Source organism: Cucumis melo, chromosome 11 (genome assembly GCF_025177605.1).
Source record: "Cucumis melo cultivar AY chromosome 11, USDA_Cmelo_AY_1.0, whole genome shotgun sequence".
NCBI classification, from domain to species: domain Eukaryota; kingdom Viridiplantae; phylum Streptophyta; class Magnoliopsida; order Cucurbitales; family Cucurbitaceae; genus Cucumis; species Cucumis melo.
In genome coordinates this window covers 11,810,353-11,832,845 of record NC_066867.1, presented here as the reverse complement: position 1 = coordinate 11,832,845, position 22,493 = coordinate 11,810,353, and positions in this window count along the sequence as shown.

The window sequence follows — 22,493 nt, the reverse complement described above, 5'->3', positions numbered from 1 at the left end:
TGGGAATGTAATAGCTTATGCTTCAAGGCACTTGAAGGAGCATGAGTGTAATTACCCTACCCATGATCTTGAGCTAGCAGCAGTTGTTTTAGCACTAAAAATCTGGAGACACTATTTTTTCGGGGAAAAATGCCATATTTTCACTGATCATAAGAGGCTGAATATATTTTTGATCAAAAAGAGATAAATCTGAGACAAAGGTGATGGCTAGAACTGATTAAACATTATGATTGTACTATAGAGTATCATCCAGGTAAAGCTAACGTAGTAGCAGATGCATTAAGTAGAAAGTCAAGAATTCCAAAGAATGCCTTATATGGTATTCGAGTAGCTTTGTTGAATGAGTTAAGAGGTCCCAAGGTAGTAGTAACTATAGAGCACTCAGGAAGTCTCTTAGCTCAATTTCAGGTTCGGTCTTCTCTAGTAACTGAGATTGTAAGAAGACAGTAATTTACAGAAGAAGCTTGAGAAATCCAAGAAAGGCTTAGAGGTGGAGTTTGAGCTGAGAACAGATGGAGCCATTGTTAAACAGGAAAGATTATGTGTTCCGAATATCAGTGAGCTTAAGAATGTTATTCTAGAAGAAGCTCAAAGTTCAACTTATGCTATGCATCCAGGTAGCACCAAGATGTACAGAACTTTAAAGAAGACTTATTGGTGGCCTGGAATGAAGCAAGGGATAGCTGAATATGTTGATAGATGTTTGATTTGTCAATAGGTTAAACCAGTAAGACAGAGGCCAGAAGGATTTCTTAATCCTTTGCCAGTGCCAGAGTGGAAATGGGAGCATATTACTAGGGATTTTCTATTTGGATTACCTCGTACATCTAGTGGATATGATAGTATATGGGTAATAGTAGACAGACTCACCAAGACAGCACGATTTTTACCGATTAAAGCGACATCTATGTTAGACCAGCTAGCTAGATTATATGTTAATAAGATTGTAAGTCAGTATGGAGTACTAGTGTCCATAGTTTCAGATAGGGATCAGAGGTTTACTTCTAAATTTTGGCCTAGTTTACAGAAAGCAATGGGAACAGGGTTAAAGTTTAGTACATCATTTCATCCCCAAACGGATGGTCAGTCCGAGAGGACCATCCAAACTTTAGAGGACATGTTGAGAGCATGTGTCCTTCAACTTAAAGGAAGTTGGGATACCCACTTGCCACTTATGGAGTTTGCTTATAATAATAGCTATTAGTCTAGTATCGGTATGGCACCATATGAGGCCTTATACGGGAGACCATGCAGAACTCCTGTTTGCTAGAATGAAGTGGGAGAGCGAAAGTTAGTAAGTCCTAAGTTGGTTCCGATTACGACACAATATTAAGTTGATTAGAGAAAATCTGAGGATAGCCCAAGATCGACAGAAAAGTTATGCGGATAAGCGACGAAGAAACCTAGAATTCCAAGTTATAGATCAAGTTTTCTTGAAATTATCTCAATGGCGAGGTGTTATTCGTTTCGGAAGAAAAGGTAAGTTAAGTCCTAGATATATTGGGCCATATCAGATAACGAAACGAGTGGGAGCAGTAGCGTATAGACTTGAGTTGCCAATAGAACTTGCACGAATACATGATGTTTTCCATGTATCCATGTTAAGAAAATATATACTTGCAAATTGAATTAAAAGAAGATTTGAGTTATGTTGAAAAACCAGTTCAGATTCTCGACAAAAAGGAACAAGTTTTGAGAAACAAAACGATTCCACTCATAAAGGTTTTGTGGAGACATCATGGAGTGGAGGAGGCAACTTGGGAACCGGAAGATCAGATGAAAAAGAGATACCCAATACTTTTCAGTTAAGGACATTCTAAATTTCTAGGACGAAATTTTCTAAGGGGAAGGTAAATTGTAAACCTGATATTTTCTTGGTTTAATTTCTTTAAATTTAGAAAAAAAAAAGAAAAGAAAATGGAAATTAAGTGTAAATATATATATATTTATATATTAAATGGTTTTATTACATAAATTAAAGAAAATAAAGAAAAGAAAGGATAAAAAGAAAAAAAAGAGAAGAAAATTTCATTTTTTTTCTTTTCTTCTTCTTCTTCTCTTCCCTTCACCGCCAAGCATTTTGAAGAAAAATTCTCATCCAACTTCCATTCTTTTCCTTCTTCAATTTTCAGTGAATATTTAAGAGAGAGTTTTGAAGAAGAAGAGGAATTTTACTAGAATTTTGAGGTTGAAGAAGAGAAGGAGAACTCAAGCAAAGTGTATTCATGGCTGAATCTTGGTTCATTCTGCACATCACTGGTTTTTAATTTTGTTTGAACTCTTCAAAAGGAATTAAGAGGTGAGGTTTACATTTAATGAAATTTAACTCATTTTCAAACAAATTTTATGAAGAAAGTTGGAGCAAATTCGAATATTCATTGGGTGGTTTTTGATGAAGAAAATAGGGTAGTTGGTTTTCACTCAAAATCAGGAGGTCTCTGGTTTTTCTTGTATTTCAGAGTGTACCGGTAGAGTTAGGATCTCTATTTTATATGGATGGAAAGCTTATTCAATTTACTACAACGTTTATGAAGCAATTATGAACCAAAAATGACTAAAAATAAGTTAAATTGTAGGGACAAGTTAAAGGGGTCGCGTGCGTGCGATTCTAGAAGGTTTTCTATTTCGAGGATTATCTGAGTTTATTCACAGGGAATCAGATTTACTTGTCTTCAAGTAAGATTTAAAGGATCTTAAATTGAAGATTTTGATATAAAGAAAACTCATTTTGGTTTAGTATTGAGAAAGTTATAGTCATTTTAAATTTATTTTAGAAATCTGGAAATTTCAGAGAGTTGTTAAAATAGGATTTTATTTCTTAAGCTTTGTTTTCGTGAGCGTCATCTTTGGTGCGACATGTTATGTATATCCTTAGAAAACCAGAATGTTTAGAGTTCTAATACTCGGTTGGGTTGTTGGCAGGTCGAGAAGAATTAAACCGAGCTTATAGACCAAGGATCTAGCCGATGACGGTGAGTGACAAAACCAACTTTGGAATATTTTCCATAACTGTTATTATGATTGAATGCAATAAATGTTTATTTACGAAGCCATGAAAGGTATTTGAATTTCATGACTATTTTCAAGTATACATTTGGAGACTAGATTTCTTAAAGAAATTTATGCTAGCACATAGATATTAAATGTTGGAAAGTATTTAAACCACAATGTTTTAAGCAAAGCATGAATTAGTAAGATGTTTTGTTTTAAGAACTACAGCTTTCCACAAAAGAGTTGTGTAAAGTTCGAGCTTTGTGTAAAATTTATAAGCAGGCATGTTTTACTATTTTTAGATGATTTATGAAATTTTCATTAACTACATGACTGAGATCATGAGCTTGAGGCTAGAGATTATCGTGTGCACACTTGTTAGATTCCGTTGTTGACATTGAGTGTACTCCGTAACAATGATGTTGTCGTGAGTGCTAGGCGGGTCTCACTACATCGTAAAGCTTGTAAACGTCGTTGTACTGGGTGTACCCTACACAACATAGATTTGTCATGTTAGTTAAAATGCTTCGATATACTTGATATGCCTTGCTAGATTTCAATGACAAACTTGCTGAGTATTTGAGGAAGCTATTCTTACTACTACACGTTTACATTTACGACTTGTATAAACAGATGTGTAAAGTTTTCACGTGCTCTTATCTTTAAATTCATAGTTTTAAACTCAGTCACTCACTGAGCATCATAGCTCACCCTTTCCAAAATGTTTTACCCATTTTCCAGGTAGAGATCGTGTTCCCGGTGCCTAATAGACTGCCTTAGTATGCTGAAGCTCCGTTATCGATTTCCAGTACATGTTTTGAGTTGGGCATAGAGTCTGTTGTGTTATGATGTATATACACCCTTGTATGTTATAGATACTCCACAGTTTGTATAAGCTTTAGGAGCTGTAGTTGTGTAAATTTTTGTTGGTTATATTTTTATTAAGGTGTCTTTAGATTTACTCGTGAAATCAGTAAATTTTGAGGTACACTTCATGTATGTGTTTGACTAGCCTAGGATTCGCTGTGTTTTGTTGCATGTATAATGGTTTATATACTAGATTGGCAAGTTCATCACATGAAAGTTTTAAGCAGAGTCGACAGATACAAGTACAAAAAAGCGTTGTTCGTCGACTTCACGCCATGTTTCGGTCTAAGGTAGCAGGTAGTCCGGGAAGGGGTGTGACAGGGCTATCTGGAAGCTTATGGTGATGACACCAAGCCCACTAAGAGAAAATGGAATGGTGAATCAATTACTAGTGGATAGTAGATTGTGAGGTGTTGGGCTTTGGTGGTCCAATTACATGCAATTTTGTTAGATAATTCCACTAACTCTTAGTGGGCTATGTGGAAGCTTATGATGATGACATCAAACCCACTAAGAGAAAATGGAATGATGAATCAATCCACTAATTGATAGTGGATTGTGAGGTGTTGGGCTTTGGTGGTCCAATTACATGCAATTTTTGCATGTAATTTGTCTATTTAAGGGGCAATTTTCAAATGAAAGAAATTTTTTGTCAATTTGTAATTTTGAATTAAAAACAAGCCTTTCTCCAAAATCTCAAACCCTAATTTTCCTTCTCCAATTTCCATTCTTTTATCATGAATCTCTTTCTCAAATTTCCTACTTTGAACTGGTCCCATAACTTGGTTCCAAGTCTTGAGAATAGCAGATTAATTCTAGTGGTGGTCCAATTCGAGTTCGGGAGAAGATTTGGAGCTTCGAGAAGCTACAAAGGTAAGTATTTCTTTTAACCCTAATTTAATGTAATTAGTGTTGTGTTTAGTATGCATGTTAATCACTAAATTAAGTTTAGTTGAAATTAGGGTAAAAATCCGATCTTGTTTTCCGCTGCATTCATATGCTTTCCATAAAAAATCCCATATGCCAACTATGAAAAATACCAAAAATGCCCCAGCCAACACGCGATTAATCGACCACACGCACATGTATAATTATTCTTCTAACCGATGATGATATCCGCTCGTGTAGAAAAAGATACACGATCGTGTAAGTAGTATCAACACGATCGTGTAGTTCTTTTTAAACGATGGGAAAAGGACTTCAAATCTAAACGATCGTATTGACTTTGTAAGAGATCTTTTAGATGTATACATATGCACGATCGTGTAGATTTTTTTAAACAATGAGAAAAGTCTTCAAATCTAAGCGATCGTGTTGACCGTGCTAAATGATCATTTAAACTTCTACGCAATCATTTACTTTTTCTTGCACGATCACTTACATTTTCTTGCATGATCATTTTGACAACATTTTTTTTTGTTACATTCAGACAGATGAAGAGAAAGATACACAAGAAGAAGAAGAAGTAGCTAAAGATGAAGAATAAGATTATGAAACATCAAATGAAAGTGATCCAAGAGAAAATAAAAAAATCCAAGAGAAAAATGTAAATATTGTGATATTCCATTATCTCTATCTATCAAGAAGAATAAATAACTATCTTTCCCTACACTTCATTATTCTCATCATTAACTTCAACAATTTTTTTAGCTCAAAGAAAGAAAGAAAATCTTGAAGAGGACCTTAAGAATTTAGAAGAGAAGATGAATAAATTGCAAAGAAGAAGAAGAAAAAGAAGTGACGAATCGTCCGTAATATCAAGGGTAATTCTAAAACTTATGAAATTATTTTACCGGCTTCATGTGCTTTTTTATTTTGTTACCATCTCTATCTCCATGAAACCCACATCAAACGACTACGTGAACCACTACTGCGACCCTGAAATTCCTTTTAGGTTGAACTTTCATTTGCACTGTCCAACCCATCATTCAAAATCCTTGTAGCTCATCGATTCAGATTAATCGAAAGCCATATCCGATCTATTAAGCAATGTTAATGTCTAAAAGATTCCTCCAGCCCATCTCAGGTCTGAGAGATTTGTTCACTGTTTGTAACCCATTGCAATCGATTGCCGAATCACCAAAATGATATTTGTTTCCAATTAGAAGAAAAAAAAGGTTATCGGAGAGTTTTAACTTGGTTTTGGAACATTTCAGGTTCCTCAAAGAGAAATAGTGGTTTTTGTTAATGGTGGTGGTCGTCGTATGCGTTGCATACCTATTACGGCTTCTAGTTCGTTGAATGCAGGGGCATCTTCGGAAGGTTTGTACATCATTTAGCCTTCTAAAGTTTTTTTTTTTTAATTGTCAAAATAGAACATTTGACACAATATTTACACTACATACTGAAAAACAATGAAAGAATAAACAATGATATCTGAAGATATTCAGTGCTCTTAATATCTTAGTAGAACAAGTGTGCAGAGACTGCGAAGTAAGTATTGAAAGTCGACTTGTTTCTGTTTGAGCTGTCGGAATTGGATATGAACATAGGAATGGATTTTATCACAAAATACAATACGATATTGGACTGCTCCAATAATGAGGTAGTACAGAGAGACCTTGGAAAATTTAAAATTAAATTTGAAGGTGATAAAAAGGTTAATTTGGGGAGGATTATATCTATGCTAAAGGCGAGGAAGTTGATGAAGAAGAAACATGCTGCCTACTATCACAATTGTAACCTTTCAAACACAATTGTACGACACTTGTTATGCTCGATCAACAAGTCAGTCGTTCAACATTCAAAACCCGTGAACAAACTCACGGTATGATGTAGTCTCCCTCCACGTTCTTGGAAAAATATTTTTCTAAAATGGGAGAGAGAAAGTAAATTGTTGAAAACATCATAAAAGAAAGCATTGAAAACTGTCAATTGAAAAGAAAGTAGATTAGATTGCAAAAAGTGCGACAAGGCTTGGGTAGGGGTTCAAGTAGTGTGCTACCCCCTATAGTACATATTGAGATTTTTGGCCTTGTCAGACTTGCATATAAAAAAGCCGAAATGTCACACTATGGCTCGGCGACACAAAAATGAAAGAAATGACTTAAACTACTTATAAGACGTAAAGACAAAGAGATTTAGGGGTATTCGGGCATACGACTATAAGTAAACAACACCTTGGACAAGTATGCCTGTGACATTCTCCCCCACCTAAACAGTTGACGTTCCTGTCAACTGGCAAAGCTGTAGCTCTTCGGTCTTCTGCTTCCACGCTTCAAGATCTTCAACATATTCTCCGCTTGTTACCTCCACGAGGGGGTTCTTCCACTTCACTAGGAATTTATGTATCTCCCTTGTGGGCCTTCTACCTGTCCTTACTCTGTCAGTAAGGATTTCCTCGACTTTCCTATCTTCTTCCTATTTCAGATTGACTAACAATCGTACGGCGTTATTGCACTGTTGATCGAAAGTTTGATCATCCACTCGAACTCAAGAGGGCATCGCTTTTGATCTACCCTCTCCTTCATCGACCTTGAAGCTTCTTCTAAGCACACTTGAGTAATGTCAGCCATCGTTCTCATTCCTCTTGAACTTTATGAACTTAAGGGTTGTCTCCTACATAAGAGCCATCAGCGAGCGGCGCAATACAGAATGCCTACTACCATTAATCTCAAACTGAATTCTTCTGATCAATGAATCTGTTTGGGTGTTATGACTGAACTGGACTACATTCAGCAGCTGAGCCCAATTCCCTTATCTGCCGTCAACAAAATGATGCAGATATTCTTCGAACATACAGTTGAATTGCTCGGTCTCAACTTTGGGAGGCTTGGTCGCACCGGCGACCCCAAGACTTGGCCTCTCAATCGTGGCTTGCCTCAGACCATCGAAGGCAGCCTGACACTCGAGGTTCCCACCCCACTGAATGTCTTCTTCTTTCAACAATTCAGTCAGCGAGCTTGCTCTTTTTAAGAATTCCTCAATGGACTGCCTGTTACTACTGGCCAGTTTGGGGCATGAGCGTAACACTACGCTGATTTTGGTATTCTCCCATCACACATTGCAGCAATCTTCCTCCTTCCCACCTTAATTTAGTGAAACTCCACCACATAATCTAGCACGTTTATCTACCTCTGCGCAGAACAATACTTTCCTCCATTGGCATCGATAAGACTAAATGGCACCACATAGGACTCGCATGCTCTAAGTTCTGTGACACAAGTTGTCTCGAGTCCCTCTTCCTCTGTTGCTCTTACTCGACAGTACCTTGGTCGAATGTTTGATTTTGGGAAATACTTCACCCCACTTAGACGGTTAAGCAGCCTAGTGAGTGCAGGGAGTGGGTATTTGCAGCAAACTGTGAGCTTATTTTGGATACGACAGTCAATACACTGTCGTAGGCTTCTGTCCTTCTTCTTTAGGGAAAGGACTAGGGCTCCCCATGGATCTTGTATAGGTCTACTAAGTCTTGTACCTAAGAATTTCTTCGACTACTTTTGAAGATCAGCTAACGCCGGTGGCATCGTGCGATGAGCATTCTTCCCAGGTGCTTTTGCCTCTGGCGGCGATTCTATCCCATGGTCAATCATCCTTCGCATTGACAAGGACTTGGGCCAACTTTTTGGCATCGCACCATGGTACTTCTCAGGAATACACAGAGTGTCTTTAGGGACTGTCTCCCCTACTTTTCCCAATGCCCCAAGCGGGATCGCCACAGATGGTGGTTCCTCTTAGACGGGATTCTTATCTAGTTGCATGGCCGATATCATTTTAAATCTGTTAGGCTGACGAATATTTGCTTGCACTACTATGGGGAAAGATCCAGTAATCACTAGACATTTGACTGAGGGCATTGGTATGACTTGATGTTCAAGGAGGAACTCCATTCCCAGTAATAGATCGAAGTCGTCCATCTTCACAACCATAAAGTCTACAAGGCCTTTCCATCTTCTCAACTTTATTGTCGTTCGTTTCACTAGTCTGACGATATATAGGGTAACAAAATTCACAACCTTCATTCTCTCTGAATCCTTCTCCCAATGGAGCCTTAGATGTCTGGCTTCTGCATCTGTTATGAAGTTGTGAGTTGCACTGGAATCAATCATAGTGCTCTTAGTTTGTTTTTGGTTGGTCCAGGTGTCAACATACAATAAGCCTCTTTCCATGGATACTCTTCTCTCCCTTAACTTTTTTCGAAGAGACGACAGGTATTTTATGCTCTCTATTCAAGTCTTTCCGCCTACTTCTATCTGGTCCACTTCACCCTTGACTTGATTCGAATTATCATATGAATTCGAGTTAAAGAGGCCTAAAACACATGGAAGTCAGCTTTATTCAGGCATTCTCTTGCCAAATGTGGTCTCCCACATATGAAACACTTGGGTGAGCTTCAATTATTCGACCTTCGCCGTGTGTTCTTTGTGTTCTGTTGGTAAGGCCTGCGATCTGTACCAAAATTTTTGCCTCCCCCGACAACTTTGGGAGAACTCAAGCAACTATTCCTATTCCTTCCAGGTAAGAAACTTTGGTGATGTCTCACATCTTAAGAGTCACTAGTCAGATCAAACAATCGTTCAGTTGCTACATACGTTGATTTGAGGTCTTGAACCCTTTGTTCATACAACTTGGTCTTTGCCCACTGTTTGAGCCATTCGACTAAACAAAAAAATTTGTCTTTCTATTACATATCACGAATGTCTAACATCAACCCCATAAATTTTTTCACGTACTCTTGAATGTTGCCATTGTGTTTCAGATCACGCAATTTTCGTCGAGCTAGGATTTCCACATTCTCGGGGAAGAATTGCGAGCGGAGTTCTTTCTTTAGAATGTCCCAAGTATCTATTGTGCAACGCCCTTCCTGTATGTCCATGTATCAGGACCTCCACCACAACTTGACATCCTCACACATATGCATCATTGCCAATGTCGCTTTGGCTTCTTCGGTGACTGTGTTTGTGGCCTTGAAGTACTGTCAATATCAAATATGAAGTTCTCTAAGGCCTTTGCATCTCTCACCCCATAGAAGGGCTTGGGTTCCAGAACCTTTACCTTAGTAACACGAACTGCCCCTCCAACTGGAACTTGGTTTGCCATTGCTCGCATTGTGAGATTCAGTCTTGTGTTCACATTTGTGATTTTCTTTCTAACGACATCGAAGGTAGCTCGAAAATCCTCTGACATGCCGTTTATCATCTCTAAGAGTTCTTTCTGAGAGCTATCTAGCTCTTTTACACGTTCCTCCATGTAGGCAACAAAGCCCGACAAACTGTCCCCATATTCGTAGTTACCAGTTCTTCCAACATTAGCTTCTAGAGTGTCGACTCTTACCAGAAATTCTTGTATCGGTAATCCTTTGACACGGCCAGCTACTGCATTGGTTGTATCAGTTTTCTAGAAAATTTCTTCAAGACGAGACTCCAAGTAGCGGATGGAGTCAGGAACTTCGGCTAGGTAGAGAATCTGCTCTTCTAGCTCTACTAGTCGGTCTCTCTGGGCCTTGCCCGATGGATTCGCCGACGACATACTTCGATCTTACTGCCAATTAGTCGATTTGGCTCTGATACCACTTGTCACAATCGTAACCTTTCAAACACGATTATACGGCACTTGTTATGCTCGATCAATAAGTCAGCCGTTCAATATTCGAAACCCGCAAACAAACTCGCAGTATGATGTAGCCTCCCTCCACTTTCTTTGGAAAATGTTTTTATAAAATGGGAGAGAGAAAGTAAATTGTCGAAAACATCATAAAAGAAAGCATTAAAGACTGTCAATTGCAAAGAAAATAGCTTAGATTGCAAAGAGTTCGACAAGGCTTGGGCGGGGGTTCAAGTAGTGTGCTACCCCCTATAGTACATATTGAGATTTTTGGCCTTGGCAGGCTTGCATATGAAAAAGCCAAAATGTCACATTGTGGCTCGACGACACGAAAATAAAAGAAATGACCTAAACTACTTATAAGACGTAAAAACAAAGTGATTTAGAGGTATTCGGGTATTCGGGCATACGGCCATACGTAAACAACACCTTGGACAAGTATGCCCGTGACACCTACTAGGTAACGTAGTAGATACACGGACACCAAAGGATGATTTAATCAAGATGCCTATAGTTTGTAAATACTTCGATGTATTTTCGAATGAATTGAGTGGATTTTCTCCTAAGAGAGAGACTGAGGTCACTAATATTGAAGTTGCCTAGGACAACAGGATTTCTCAAACCCTTTATAGCATGGAATCAAGCAAACTGAAGGCGTTGAAGAAAAAGTTAAAGGAGCTAATAGAAAAAGGTTATATTCGGCCTAGTACCTTCCCATGGGGAGCCCTTGTCTTGTTCGTTAAGAAGAAAGATGGATCCATGAGACTGTGCATTGCTTATCGCCAATTGAACAAAGTAACAATCAAGAAGAAGTACCCATTGCCGTGAATAAACGATCTCTTTGATTAATTGAAGGGAGCTTCAGTATTCTCCAAGATAGACTTACGTTCAAACTATCACCAACTGAGGATTATAAAGTCGGATGTGCTTAAAAAAGTATTTAGAATGCATTATGGACATTATGAGTTCTTGGTAATGCCCTTTGGATTAACTAATGTCCCAGCAGCTTTTATGGATCTAATGAACAGGGTGTTTCTAATGAACAAGGTGTTTCATCACGACATATATTAGTTTTTCATTGTTTTCATTGATGACATACTGGTTTACTCCCTAAATGCGAAAAAACAAGTCGAACACTTAAGAACGGTATTCCAGACCTTTGCGAGGAAAAGGTATTGGCAAAGTTCAGCAAGTTTTCCTCTCTATCGCCCAAGTGCAAGCAAAGATAGGTTTCCAGGTAAGTCCATGATCGAACACAGGGTGGTCGAACATAGGGAGTTAATGCTCTTAAAGATTCTAAGGGAGTTAATGCTCTTAAAGATTCTATCGCGCAACTAAAATCATATGGTATAATCTATACAATATACATATGGACAGTATAATTTATCTTAGTTATTTACACTACGGTGCTTTGGTGGTGAAAGGTCACCATGGTAATAAAGTGAGATGGGAAGCAAACTCAGTTCTAGGCATTGCTAGGAAGGAAAGTCTAATTGTCTAATCGTAATGAATTGTGCTTTAAAAATTTGAGGCGATACAAAGCATATATTAAATTCGAATTAGGGTGAGCATCCTCTCAGCGCCTTCGCCTTACTTGCTCACCTTTCACGATTTAAATACTCAAAGTTAATCATCTTGTTTGTATCAATAATAATTTATCCTTGATTAAGGCAGGCAACCTTTTGGTGCTTTCACCCCACAAGTTAGCATTTCTGCAACTTAGGTGAAGGATGAATTTGGCGACAAGGTTGTATGCTACAATCTCCTCGCCACTTGCTTAGTTAAATATGCGTTCTCACTTGTGAGGTGATTGTAATGAATACCATTATCTTTCTCTCGGATACACAACATTTTGATATCCACGTTTAACTCAACAAAACTCATAACAAATACACTAGGATTCTCTAATATTAAAACCACATTCCATTAGTCGCAAACTAATCAAACAGATTGAAAATGAATAGTAAAAGAGAAATGGGAGAATGATAGAAAAAATGCATTACTATTACAAAAATAACTTGGCGTTTTGGCCATATTGTACAAATTACAAAGTAATACAATAAAAATATAAAATGAAATACATAGAGATGTGTCAAGCCTCAAAGTATGATTTCTCATACTCTTTGGCTCTAATTTTTGCCTATCTATGAAGCGGGAAGGAACTCTCTCTCTCTCTCCGTTCTAAGTTCTCTCTTAAAACTCAAGGAAAAATAGAATGAACAATATGAGCTTACTCCCTAGCGAAGATTGCACACCCACAATTACAATAGAGGCTTGTATTTATAAGTGGTGATTGATGTTGACAAGATATTCTATGCGTCATTAATACCTCTGAAAAGCTACATCGACAACACGCAGACGTACTTTGTCCTTTATCAAACATTAGCGCCAACCAATTTTATTTGCAAGTGCATCAGATTACCTAGTGGGATTGCTTGTCGTCGCGTTTATTGGACAAGTCTCCTCACGAAAACATTCTTATCATAAAGCTCTACTTTTTTTCCTATTATCCTACGATAAAAACTTTAAAAATGCAATAAAACAAGGATTCGGTTCTTTTGCATGACGCAATTCACAAGTTTAATCAAATCACTTACCTTTTCCTTTATTTTATTTTATTATTATGCAACAATAATTCATTATTTTACATAAAATACTATAATAACTTGTATTTTTGCAAGTTAACACACCCCCAAATTTAAAATAATACTTTTCCTAAAGCATCATCTCAAGACTCTAGGAATGACTTATTTCGTGGACATCGTTAAATTTCTCAGAATGCATTTCTAATCTATCTTGCATTCTGGTAATTCATCTTTTCAAAACCTACTTTGAACTTGAAAATAGTTCTAGATTCTAAACTCAGCAAGCTTAAGTCTCAAAATTTCCTTCTTCATTTCCAAAAAATCTTACTTCCCCTTTTTGCAAAATGACTGTTGTTCTGAAAATTCTTAGTTTCTTTTTTTCTCGCAACAACTCTTACTACTCATTTATTTGTATTAGGCATTGAGTGAAAAATCATAGGTACTCTATAAGTCCGTTCATCTCCTCAACTACAACTCTTATCGCGACTTATCTAGTTACTCTCGGATTTTGAAGCTTTGCTTCTTTATACTTTTTATGAGAGGCAGCAACATTGGAGTTCTTATTTCAATTGAATTTAGAAGAAGAATAAGTTATTACTACTATTTTTATTTTTTTCTAATTTCAAAAGCTTGATAGTGAAGGGTTCTTTCATTTTTCGAACGCTTTAGCTCGGACCTCACATACTCCCAAATTTAGAATGTAGTAAGGTCCTCATTGCCAAAAAGTGAATGATAAGATCTGAACTTGGAGTTCGCATTTGGAGTCAACGCTTGTTGGGAAACAATCCCACTCAACTGTATCTATAACTTGATCTAGTTGGTTAACTCAACAGACTTAGTGAGGTAAAATGTAGCGTCATGCATGCATTATCTTAATTCTCAGCAATAATGATGATGCAGCTTGAAAATAGTGATGTTGCTTATGTTGGTGTCTTGTATGTGAATATTTCATTCTTCATAATGTGTCATTGATTCAAGATCATTGCATGCAAAATGTTCTTTATGAATCTCTTCATTATGCGTTCAGATATGATCATTGCGTGCAAAATGCTCCCATCTTTATTCATCACATACTTCTAAGTCCTCGACGTGTACATGTTTTCATATTGCTTGCTCAAGTGTAAAAGAAACAATACTTTATCTAGTTGATCTAGAGTCGAACACAAGAAATTGATATCAGAACTTAGTTATAAGGTTCAATAGGCGTTTGGGCAGTATAAAAGAATAAACTATGCAGTGAAAATGAATGTACGTTTAAACTATCTTTACTTATCTACACTAGAGAATCGATAAAAGGAAATTAAGATGGATGTGAGATGAGGTTGTGAACTAACTTGTATAAAAGAAGGGATGAAGGAAGATCTAGAGATTACCAGGCGATTAAGCAATCAAACATCCTTGATGCAATATAACTTAGTTAACGTGCTTGTGATTAAGGCAAGCACCTCTCGATGTTTTGAAACGCCACACTTGCTCACCTCTTGGGATTCAAACGACCAAGTTGCATTAAGCAAGTTATTTCTAGAACGCTTCACTTACAAGACTTATAGAGCTTCGCGTTTAAGGGTGACAACCTCTCGGTCTCTAATACTCACCCTTGTTCTCCTTTTGGGATACAAATGATGGAAATTATCTTACTATGGTGGAGTTTGTCTCCAAACTCCTCCTTGCATGCGTTAGCCATATCCGTACTACTTGAATTATTGGGTAGTTGGTGATATACACTAGCCAGGTGATTAAAAAAGGTTGATGAAAATAGCTCAGCTAATGCGATAAGAAATATAAGCTAACCTTTTTTATCAACTTAACATAAGAATTAAACTATAAATAACACAAAGATGGATGAACAATAAAGAGATGGAGGACTTAACTGGTATAAAGATGCAATGTAATAAAGACTATAGGCCTTCAGGCAATGTACAATATGAACAAATACTTTACAAAGAAATATAAAGAACTGAAAGAAGAGAAATGACATTACAAGTTAGGGGAAGTGGGAAATAGGATCTTCTTTACTCAAACCTTAAGCACTAATTCATAGACTGATCGGAGAAGTTGAAAAAAAACGTACAGATGGTGGAAAGGCTAGTCCTTTCCACCACTCTCTAAAGTTCAGCTCATTCAGGCTTATGTACTTTTCTTGATGGTGATGGTGTCCTTTATATAGGCAAATTTAGGTGGGAAATCTAATATTCTGATCATGTTAGTACCGAAATCCAACTACCACTTTTGTTTTCTAGCGAACCTCTTTTCACCTACTAATATCATCTTCTCGCCTAATTTTCATACGAGTTCCTCTGCAATTCTCTAGTTTCTTTTTTTGTTCATAATCATTCGTTTAGACATTGAAAACATGGTGAAATAGGCATAAAAGCTTATGTAAAGTATATTTCCAAATATTTATGAATTTACAACATAAACTATGCGTTTTGACACATTTCTTAAGTGTTTTGGTCACATTATTCTATCCAGAAGGCTATAATAACTTGTATTTATACAAGTTATCAAGATGAACTTAGAAAACTTTTGCAAAAGAGAAGACGTTTGACGTAAAGCTTGCTCACCTAAAGACTACCAAAAATATTTACTAAGTTTATTTAGGAAGCGACATCACTAGGTATAAGTTAAATTAAAGTTAGCATAATTTTCATCATGAATGTTATCCTTGCAAAGAATAAAAGAAGTACACTAAGAATAAAAAAATGAGACAAGCGACAAGAAAAACTTTTCTAATTAAGAAGTATGGACTTAGCAGAAATTTGATTAATCAAGGTGAATGTACAACATATAAAAGAATAAAATTAAATGGCAAATTAATGAAAATACAAAATAAATATAACTCATTGACTGTTATTAATAAAGTGTTATTATTATAATTTCAATAAGTGTTGTTGATTTTATTATTAGTTTTTTCTTAATAACCTAAATTCAATAAACCACCATCCTAAGTTCTTTGATGAGTCTTTAATACTATATAGAGACATGCAAGGATCAATATTCGAGATTAGCTTAAAGGGTCTACAGTATAAGGATAAGGTTGGGTACCTTATCCTAGTAACACTACGGATATGGCTCATTTTCAATTTGATACAAATGCAATGATCCAACACATTTGTGTAGATGACATACGAGTGAGTGTATCCTATGTAATGAGTTTGCCTAAGACCAAACCTAGTAACCACTAGATGTAACTTCGTTAACTAGTTAGGCTTCTATTTCATTAAGATGACCTTGGTAACTTAGTCTTAATCCTAAGTTTATTATGAACTCCTGTTCGTGAGGAATTGTCCTTTGATTTATACGTGTAAGAGTGGATAGATTTCTGATTCAATATACTTATCATTTTAAGGACAAGACCGAGTGGGGAGCTGGAAACATAATCACATAAGATGGAATTCACTCCTTCCTGACTTTAAGGTAAGTAGATAAGTATTCCCTTAAATGGTGTCTTCGGGACTTTAACAAAGGATCCTACCCTCTCTATGGCACGAGAAGGGTTTCTGTTTAGTGGTTGGACCATAAACAGGTTGTTCATTAGAGGAGCACTGGTATTTAAGGACTAGAAGTAACCCTAGGGTAAAATAGTAATTTGACCCAACTGGTGCTACAAACTTTTCTAAAGGACTAACTTACTAGTATTGGTCTGTATCCGTGGACACAAAAATATATCTACATTAAGAAGAGTTCAACTGTGAGTCTTAGTGAAGTGTACACACAGTTAACGAATATTGAGTAATGTGGTTAATGAGTTTAGTCAATTAATCTTATATCATTGTAGCTTCTGATCTATAGGTCCATTAGATCCCCTTCCTAGCTCGTAATGGGTAGTGAGATTTATTTATATTGGTTGTAATTTGTAATGTTTAAATTTACATTGGGAATTAATATAATGTATGGTGATACATTATAATACAAAGTTTATATTTTAATTCATCTTTATCAAATAAATTTAATTTTAGATATATTCAAAATTAATTTATGAGATAAAATATTTAAATGAGTTTAAATATTAATTTAATGTGAATTAGATTCATATTAAAACTATACGTTAAAATTTAATATGTTTATGATACACATTAAAACTATAAGTTTTGAGAGAAACTAATTCACATTAAAACTATATGTTAAAATTTAATATGTATATGATACACATTAAAACTATAAGTTATGAGAGAAATTTATATCTGAATATGATTCAAATTTGGATTAAATTAAATATATGATATTTAATTTAGCAATTAATTAATTAGAGAATTAATTAATAGTTTATTTTAATTCGATTTAATTAAAATAATTAAATTAAAACTATAGGCTATGTGAGAGATATTCATTTAAATATGATTTAAATGAAATATTAATTAAATATGATTTAATTAAGGGGTCTTTAAAAAATATAACAAAACGAAAAAATATTTACACTGCAAGTCCACCGTGGAAAAAACCAAAAATGCCCCGTCAACCAAGTCGTCAACAATGCGCACATAATATATTTGGTACACGATCATTTAGATTTGGTCGTTTAGATTTTAGCTACAATTTATTTTTTCCATTCTATCGTTTAATTTTGTTTCATGATCGTTTAATTTGGTTACGCTTAAATTTGGTTACACGATCGTTTAGATTTGGTTCGTTTCGAGTTGGACCCAAATCTAAACGATTTTTTTCAAAACTTGGTACACAATAATTTAGATTTGGCTAAACGATTTTATTAATTCTTTTTGTACACAATCATTTAGATTTGTCTACACTATGATTTTTTTTTTTACAGAATCGTTTACTTTTTACACGATCATTTACATTTGGCTACTCCAATCTAAATGATTTTTTTCAAGATTCTTTATAGACAATATTTTAAATTTTGCTATTTTTTTCAAAATTTTTTGTACACAGTCGTTTAGATTTAGTTACTCAAATTTAAACAACGTAAAAAAAGAAAAGGAAAAGAATATTCTTTATACACGATTTTTTAGATTTTGCTATTTTTTTTGTACACGGCTGTTTAGATTTTGTTACCCAAGTTTAAATGACATAAGAAAAGAAAAGGAAAAGGAGAAAGACATGGAAAGATATCGCAGTAGAAAAAAAAAAGGACGATGCAAGAAATCGTAGCGAGGAGGAGAAGAAAGAGGGAATGACAAATCTGACATATCTAAAAAATGGCTAACTTCATGATCTTTGTTAAACGGGCCGTAAATAGTTTGGCGTTTTATTATATTTATGAAAATTACCCTTTAATTAATTATTAATTTAATTAATTAATTATTTATTTATTTATTTTAATATGAATTTAACTGGTTAAATTAATAGGGAACGTGGGTGGTTTTTCCATGTTTCCCGTTTTACTCTCCAATTTCCATTTTCTCTAGTCCGAAGAAAAGGGAGATACTAGTACGTGAAATTAGAGAAGCGTTTTGGGAAAACTCTACATACTGTATTCTCTGAAAAACACTATAAAACAAATTTCCCTTCCAATTTTTTGATTTCCACAAACCAAAAATTCATTCTCAGAGAATATGAATGTTTCCAAGTGGTGGTACCCCAATATGAAGTTTTATAGATCCAAAGACGTCAATTTGTGTGAGTGTTCTTCCTCTTCTCTTTAATTTTTTTTTAATGTGAAAGCATGCTTAGCCTCTAGGAAATTTCCTATTATTTGTCAATGTATTGGTAATTTTAGGTTCCAAATAAAATTGGGTAATGGTTTTATTAAATCTTCCACTGTGCAAAGGCTCTTATCTCTTCACAAGAGAAAATGCCCATAAATTTAATTGTCCAGGCGAGGTTCAGGTTCACCCAGAATTGGATTGGTTGGCTGGATGGGGGAGAAGGGCATTATCAAATTAAGCAAAATGACTGGCTGTGGCACACACTGTACAAAGACCGCATTATTGTATTCCGCAATATGAAAACATTTGGACAGCACGATTGATCAAAATACGCAATTACCATATTCGTGAGGTTGGTCATGGCAAAAGGCATTTGGGTAACCATAGACGTGAGCTAGGAGACTGTGGCATTTATGTTGGAATTTATGTCCTAAAACCTGTAGTTTGTAGTTTAAACTATATTTTATTAAATAAAGCAGTTATTGAGAACTTATTAGTGACAATAAAATACTATAATCTTGAATCCAATAAACTAAGGTCTCGAGGCTATCTACTGGAGACTTAAACTTTATATAGAGACATAAATGTGGATAAAGTTCTAGTTTATAGCCCAAACAATCTATAATGTATGAATAAGGTTGGCATCTTATTTTAGGAACGCTATAAATGCGGCCCGCTTTGTAGTTAGTACAAACGAAATGATCCATAATTGTTCATTAGAGACATGGAAGTGGGGGCATCTTATGTAAGAGTTTACATAAGACTGGAACCATGGAATAGTCACTTTTAAGTTATAACATCGTTTACTATATAAAATCGACTATTTTGATCATGATGATCTGGGTAACTTAATATTAATGCTAAGCTAACTATGAACTTCTATTCACATGGAATTATCCTTAGGTCTGAATAGATGAGGGAAGCCAAATGACATTAGCTTAATAAGCCTCCCATTTCAAGGATAAGACCGGATGTATGGTTATTGACATAGGGTGCAAGACGGAATTCACTCCTACCTGCTTTAAAGTTAGTAGACAAGTTGTTCGCTTAAGGACTAAATTCAAGTCTTGAACAAGGAATCTTACCCTCTCTTTGGCCCTAGAGGGATTCGGTTTATAGATTGGACCTTAAACCAATTGTTCAATAGTGGATTAGTGGGACTTAAGAAAGAAGATATAGTCTCAAGGGTAAAACGATATTTTGACCCAACCAAGATTATGAACAATATGTAAAGAATTAACTTACTGATCATGGTTAAATCAAATGGACACAAATATATTTAAAGTGCGGGGAGTGCAACTATGAGACTTTAGTGCAATGACCTGTTAGTTAACGAATGTTGATTAGCTCGAAATAAAAAGAGTTTAGCCAGTTAATGTTAGATCGTTGGAGCTCATGATCTATATGTCTGTTAGCTTCCTCTGCTAGCATATATGGATTAACTTAGAACAATATGATGAAATAATTCAAATTATTCGAATTAAGTAGAGAGAGAGAAATCGACGAATATATGTGATATGGTCGTCGGTTATAGAGATTTATGTTTAAATATAATTTAAATATTAAAAATATGACTACAAATTTATATTCGGAAGCTCGAAATTGATGGAAATGGTCAAAGTTGTGAAAAGTCAAAATGTTGACTTTTGACTTTAAATTTATATTCAAATGTGATTTAAATTTTAGACAAATGAATGTAATTGCATGCTCGAAAGTTTGAAATTAGTCAAGACGGATAAAATGGTAAAAACACAAAATGTTGACTTTTGTCCTGAAAAAATCAAAATGTTGACTTTTGACTTTGACTTGAATGCTCAAATGACTATATTGTCATTGGACTAAAGTTAGTGGAAAAATCATTTCCTTGGATAATCCCACTAACACTTAGTGGGACAAGTGTTTACATGTGATGTAAACAAAAAGCCCACTAAGATTAAGTGGAATGAGAGGTGTCTTTCTAAGATGAAGTTTTTACGTGCATTTGCATGTTAGTTTTTTATAAAATGTTTTGAAAAATCATTTTCAAAGAGACCTTTTGATAATTTTTTGGAAATTATTCTTTTTTTTTTGTCCCACCTCTCTTCCTAACCAAATTGTTAGTCACCTCCTCCAATTTTCATCTCTCTCTCCCTCATTTCCTACACTTGAGAGGTCCCATAACATGGTTCTAAGTTCAGAGAATTGCGGGTAAACTCTAGTGGTGGCCTTAGGTTCGTGTTCGTGAGGAGATATCGAAGATCGAGAGGCTTCAAAGGTAAGTTTCTCTTAACCTTATTTTATTTTAATTAAGGCTTTTTTAGCATGTTAATCACTAAATAGTTTTGTTGTATTTAGAGTAAATCCAATCCTAATCCCACTACACGTATATCGTTTTCTATCAATTTAAACTTTCTACTTGGGCTTTAGCCTTGCGATTTGCTCTTGCATGGCCGCATTCCCCTTGAAGAGGCTGAGGATCTTAAGTACCATGTCGTTATAATCCTTGTAGATAAAGCTCTGTCGCTTGAGTACTTCTGTAAATGCTTCAGTCATGGGCTCCCCGATTAAGGTTTTGAGAATATCGCAAAGATCCCCTTCATTATCGGCAGAAGCTTCATGTTCAAGATGGGATGAGTTTTGTAGCGACAGTAAGAAGTTTTCAGCTGGGCCTTTTTTGTTGAATTTGTCTCGCCTGCTTTATCAAAGATAGGTTATTTTCCTTTGATGAGTGAGTCATAAAAAAAATAGTTGCTTCTCTAGGTTATGCGGACTGCCAATCTATGTTGCGTGTGTTGCATTTTCGTCCCCTTCAGATAACTTAATCACTGGGACATTTAAATCTGGTTGCATAGGGTTTAAATCAATGGTTTTGCAAGATAATTTCATTGTAATTGAGAGGTTCGTGGAGTTTGGTATTTTGGAGAGGGAGGGAGGTCATCATTGGATTGAGATGGAGAAGGAGCATGCAAGAAGGTAGGGTGGGTAAAGGGCGAAGAAAGGTGATTTTTGCGACAATAGTCAGGCAAATATTGCGGTGACTCGAGGAGATGGATGATTTTGGTGGCAGTGGAAATTTTTGTGGTGGTGTTAGAGGCAGTATGTTATAATTGTGAGGAGGAAGAGGGATGACTTCTCTTTTAGGTGAGAGAGAATTATCGTGGAATTCGATGGACTTGGAAGGAGATGATGTGTCTTCAACAATGATTTCACACCCCGTTCTAGGTTTTCCACTCTAACCTAGATCGTGGTGTGGTCTGCTCTTTAAAAACATTCATTTTTCAATGTAAGATTAGTAAAATAATTTTCAAATAAAAATTTTGACAGAGTCTCTCCTAAAAAATGAACTAACCACACATAGAAAGTAGAAGAAACTCATACTTGTATGCTTTTCAAAATTAAATAACATCGAGTGTGTCTCACCACGCACTCATCCAGACAATTCCAAAGTCTTATTTAGAGTTTCTATCCAAACTAGATATTCGTTATAAAATACTTACAGTTTAAAAGAGGTCTCAAAACACGTAACCTTGGCGTGTCCCTCGTTATTTCTAACCACCCCATTATATAAACTTAAGTAAATACATACAATAAGAATAACAATTTACAACAAATGACGGGGAGCTTAACGATGGCTTGGTTCTTGACCGCTACCTGAGTGGCACATAGCCACCAATCAAACCAACAAACTTGTACTTAATCCAACCATGTCAATGCATCTAAATATACGGCCATTGATAGCTTGCACATGACCAAGGAATCATGCGGTCAAAACTAGCTAACGCATATTTAGTACCCACCACGATAACAACCTTCATCCAATCAGACCATGAGAGCATACTAAATACATAGCCCGGAATAGCTCACACGTGATCGATATCCATAAGGAAACATGCGACCAAACTGAGCTCACGCATACTTAGCA